A 6000-nucleotide genomic window follows, 5' to 3' on the forward strand; every position below is an offset into this window, starting at 1 on the left:
GAATATGAAGAGGCCGTATAATATTCATGAAGAATCAAAGTATATACATGGTATTTGGCCCCATCTTATATAAATTCAGACATCCTAATCGGCCACATAACCATCTCAGCGAGAAGCCGAATAACTAATTGTACGATGGATTAAACATGGGCCCGACCCAGAGGCCCTAGGGGAGATATAAAAAGAGGAGCATCAACTATAGAAGGTATTTGAGAACTAATACATTTAACTTAAGATACAAGCTATCACGAGAGTATACACTGACTTATCTGTTGGAGTGCTAATTCTGGCACCCCCGACCGGAGTGTTCGTTCCTTTTCAGGTTACTAGCTGAGGATCTCGAGCGTTCCATTGGATCAGAAGAGTATTTCCAAACCATTTCCCCACAACTCCTAGGACACATGGGAGTGTCGAGGTAGGGATGCCAATACCACGCCTTGCTTACGAACCAGCAAATAAAGTATTAGCAAGGTTGCAGAGCTCGCCATTCGTTCCAGCAATTGAGAACGCATCATTACCCTCAAGCTTCCACCAGCCCAAATTCACTACTTATGAGGGGAAATCAGACCTCTACAAGCACTTAAGCCACTTTCGCCAGGTGATGGCCGTGTATCGACGAAACGAGGCCCTAATGTGTATCTTGTTTCCTTCCGGCCTTGGTGACCTGGGTTTAACATGGTTTGGAAGGTTGCCAGAAGGTAGCATAGCCTCATAGGCGCAATTGGCGGAGGCATTTGTGACCAGATCCAGAACAAACACCAAGACGCCAGTGAAGATTGACCAGCTGCTCTCCATAGACATGGGCGAGAAGGAAACATTGAAGTCTTACAACAGTCGATATTGGGAGACTTTCAATCAGATTGGGGATTGCCCCACGAACCTCGCTATCGCATAGTACAAACGGTGTTTATCGGCATGCAAGAAGTTGAGGGATTCAATGACGATAATGTCACCCCTCACAATGGAGGCCCTAATGGAGAAAGTACATCAGCACATCCAGGTAAAAGAAGATAGTGCCCGCGCTAAAGCAAAATCTGGCACAACAGCGATGCCGGATAGAAAGACAGCAGCAAAAGTCAACACGGTCAAACAACCGAGCAAAAATGGGCGAGGCAAACGAGCCAACAGAGAGGACCCCCAAGCGAGGAAGTTGAGAGTCCATATTGCCATCACCACGGTATTCAATAAACCTATCTACCAGATTCTTAGCGAGATACGCAATGAACCCTTCGTTCGGCGGCTAGGCAAGTTGAGAGAAACGCAGATGGGCTACGATGAGAGGTACCATTGCACCTTCCATGATGAAAGGGGCACCAAACGAAAAACGGTACGCCATTGAGGCAACATCTGGAGAAGCTAGTGGTCACAGGCCACTTGTTGAAGGAAGAACACAACCAGCCCCCCAAGACCGTAACAGGTCGGATGGGATACCGGTCGACGGTCCGCCTCAAGGCGTAATCAATGTAATACATGGGATTGTCGAACCTGAATGGGTATGTGAACTTAGAGGGATGATCAAAAAGGCTGAGCACTTGAGAGAGGTACTAAGTGCATAACCTACCGTCAAAAGGGAAAAAACAGAGGCAACGAACGCCATCTCCTTTTCTGACAAAGAGTTAGCAAGGTTACAATGCCCTCACAACGATGAATTGGTGATTACTTTGCGCGTCAAGAACTTCGACATCAAGCGGATCCTAATTGACCAAGGGAGCTCCTGCGAGATAATGTGTTACGAGACCTTCAAGCAACTAAAATTGGAGGACAGAGACTTGGCACCCACAACATCTCCCTTAGTTGGCTTTAACTCAATGCCAGAATGGCTGGTGGGCAAGATAATTATGCCAGTCAAGGCAGGAACGATGATGAAACATGTGGAATTTTGGATATTAAAAGTCCCTTCCACTTACAACATAATCTTGGGAAGAGCATTGTTGCACGCCATGTGATCAGTGGCATCAACTTACCATCAGGTGTTGTAGTTCCCTAACAAAACTGGAGTGATTGAAGAAGTCTTAGGGGACCAAATCATGTCAAAACAGTGCTTCATTACAGTAAACGACAGCCGGGCTACAAAAGGGTTTGTACAGATGGTAGAAGAGCCAGAAAACAACGAATTCGCAGACGTTGGCAAAACAGCCAAACAGAAGGCAGTGGAAGACTTGGTAAAAGTACAGATAGATGAAAAAAACCTAGAGAAGTTCTTTTTGCTCGGCTCGTCTCTGTCCAGCACTGAGAGAATAGAGATCATGGAATTTTTGACCTCTAACATTGAAGTGTTCGCTTAGATGCCGTATGACATGCCTGACATTGACCGTAATTTCATCTGTCATCAACTCAATGTCCATCCAACTGCCAAACCAATTATACAGCAAATTCGCCGATCGATACTCCACCACGCAGAGATAGTGGCGGAGGAAGTGGGAAACTTGCTGGAAGCAAGGGCAATTAGAGAAGTACACTATCCCAGGTGGATTTCCAACACTGTAGTGGTGCCAAAAAAGAATGGCAAATGGCGCGTCTGCATGGATTACAAAATAGTTAACAAAGCATGCTCGAAAGACAGCTTTTCCCTACCATGAATAGACCAACTGGTGGACCTAACAGCAGGGCATAACCGACTTAGCTTTCTTGATGTGTATTGCGGTTACCATCGATTGCTATGTATGAACCAGATCAAGAGGTCACGTCATTTACAACTCCCAGAGGACTATATTGCTACAAGGTCATGCCCTGTGGCCTAAAAAATGCAGGGGCTACATTCCAACGGATGATCACCAAAATGTCTAAACCTTTGTTAGGCAGAACAATGGAGGCTTACATAGATGATATAGTGGTCAAAAGCAGAGATAAGGGGGACCATCTGAAGAACCTAATTAAGATGTTTCAAATTTTGAAATCCCACAAGTTACCACTGAACGCATCTAAGTGCGCATTCGGCAAATTCCTGGGCTTTCTGGTGACCAACCGGGGTATAGAAGCTGAACCCTCTCAGATCAAAGCCATCCAAGATCTTGAGAGGCCCAACACAGTCAAGGAGGTGCAACATCTCACTGGCCTAGCAGCTGCACTAAATCAATTTATAAGTCAATCGTCTGACAGGTGTCGACCGTTCTTCCAGGCACTAAAGGCCAAGTTTGAGTGGGATGATGAGTGCAACCGTGCCCTGGAAAGCTTGAAAGACTACATGACCTCTTCTTTATTGTTAGTGACCCCAGTACTAAGAGAGGAGCTCTTTTTTAACTTAGCAGTTTTCCAACATGCAGTTAGCGCAGTGTTGGTGAGAACTGAGGAAATACAACACCTGCCTATCTTTTATGTGAGCAAGACATTGTTGGGCACTGAAACAAGGTACCTGCCATTGGAAAAGCTGGCCTTAGCCTTGATGATGGCTTCAAGAAAATTGTCGCACTACTTCCATGCCCACACGGTGATTGTCTTAACGGCCTTCCCCTTAAAAACCTTGTTTGAGAGGGTTGATTGTTATGGACGAATCTTGAAGTGGGCAGTGGAGTTAGGTGTCACGACCCAAACCCGGCCCTATGGGTTTAGCACCGTAACCGGCCAGTAATCCGAGATTACCGAAGGCTTGCTTAACAGTAGAACAGTAAAACAGAGTTCAGGGCCCGGCGGAAGCCAATACAATAAATAAATAATGTCCATTGAGCTGTGATAGTCTGTATGCCAAAAAGATTTTTCATGCATTCATACATACAAACAGTACAGTTTATACAAAATTTACAGTCACACAGTACAGGGACCTAATCCCTTGATAACAGTACAGTTAGTAGCTGACAGTCTATACAGTAATCCAAACAGTATGGAGACAGACGGGGGAAAAACAAAACACCCCAAAGCCATAGCATGGCAACTCGGAACCTCGCAGTGAGGCACAAAGGCTGGCTTGACAAAACTGGAGTCTAACCCACGCTCCTAGCTCTGATCTGGTGGCTGAGCACCTACATATATATACATAAACAGTGAGCTAAAGCCCAGTGAATAACATAATGCGTAAAGAGGTTAAGAATGAAATGTCCTTACAGTAATGATAGCAGTTCATTAAACAATACTCCAGTCTTTCAGTTAGAACAGTTATTCAGTCATATGTGGTACATCCATTAGCATAACAGTAAACAGTAGGTCTTAAAGACCGAACAGTAATGATGGCCATCAATCAGTAAACAGTAGTGGTTCCACAAGGGAACCGACAGAGATCTCTATAACAGTAGCAGTAACAGTATACAACAGTTGCTAAGGATGCCACAATACATTTCAGAATATAGGACATACATTCAAACAATTAACAATAATTACTTCAGAAAACAGTTTCGTTAAACAGTCAGAAAACATTCTCAGTTGAACATATCTTTACACAATTGTTACTCACAGAGTTTGGGCTACAGTATGCTAGAGCGTGTCTCCCCAATCGCCAACCCTACACAGTTCACTGGTTGAACACACACTAAGCTACACAGTTGGGAAATATCATAACTTAATCCCTAATTTGCCTTAGTGTGTTCTTCATCTATATCCTCAACAAGATGCCTTAGACTAGGCCTAATAATGCCTAGGATGAGATGAGGATGCAAATATGTGATCAGAAAACAGTTTCAGGATTTTCGGAAAAACAGAGTCCCGCTCGAGCTCAGGTTTCCCCGCTCGAGCGGACATGCAACAAAGGTACACGCTCGAGCGTCAAATCCCCCGCTCGAGCGTACTGCAAAAGTACTGGATGGGTGAAATCTCCGCTCGACGGACGCTCGACGCCCGCTCGAGCTTGAGACACATGACTCCGCTCGAGCGCCCAATCCTACGCTCGAGCGGACTGTAAAACAGTGCAGAGATACTGGATGCTCGGATTCCACGCTCGAGCGTCACTTTCCCCGCTCGAGCGGGAGTGCAAAATCTGGAAATTCCAGATTGCACCTCCAAGCTCAAACTCAAGCTTAAATGCATCAAAACCGATCCTCTTGGGCCCATTTTCTGGAAAACTCTTATAAACTCATAGTTAAACATGATTCAAAACTCAATTTGAGAAATCAAAGCCCAAGGGTGTTTAATTCAAACCCAATTTCAAACCAATTTCATGAATATGGAGAACATGCGAACATGCATGAATTCAAACCAATTCAAAGCTTCAATTCCATGCTCTAGTGAGCCAAATCTTTCAAAAACATGATGAGTTCATGGTCTCATGTAAAAATATGAGCATGCATGTACAATTTTATGAAAGACAACTTCAAAACTTCAAAATAAAGGCATGCATGCATGAACTAGGCTCCAATTCAACATACATGGACCAATTCAAGGCTCAAATCACTAGAGGTTCAAGAACTAAGCATGAACAAGTTCAAATACAACAATGAGAGGTTGAATTCCTTACCTAGAGCTTCAATTACAAGTGTAGAAGTCCAATTAGGCAAATCTCCTATGATCTCTTCAAGCCTATCAAGCCAATTCTCTAGAACAATTCTGCTCTCTCACTTCCTCTCTCTCTAGTTCGGTGGTGTGCTCAAAATGTGGCTGAAGAAATGTTTTGTAATGCAAGGCTAAGGCTTAAACAAAGTTTGGTGTAGTGGCCCACTAGAGGTTAGTTTGGTAAATAGGTCCAACTATGCAATTTAACTCATTAACCTAATTTAATCATACCTAATCAGTTTTCAGATAATTATGCTATAAAATCACATAATTTCCAATGATCCCAAAACATCAATCTATTTTCGATTCGGCTGCCGATAAGGCCTTCATTTTACAGTTTAAACATAAAAATACCAACAGATAATCAAACAATCGAACGGACAAAAATGCAATACAATAGATATGCTCAGTCAATTCAGTTCCAGTTTTCAATCAGTCCATTCAGTACTTCAGTTAGTTCAATTATCTGTCATAAGCAGTCTAGTTTAGCAATAATCAGTAGGTAATTCAGTAATTTTTTTTTTCCAGTAAGCAGTATGGGGGTTGTTACAGTCTCCCCTCCTTATAAGGAGTTTAGTCCTCTAA

Source organism: Camellia sinensis, chromosome 2 (assembly GCF_055761805.1).
Source record: "Camellia sinensis isolate YWXY chromosome 2, ASM5576180v1, whole genome shotgun sequence".
Classification (NCBI taxonomy): domain Eukaryota; kingdom Viridiplantae; phylum Streptophyta; class Magnoliopsida; order Ericales; family Theaceae; genus Camellia; species Camellia sinensis.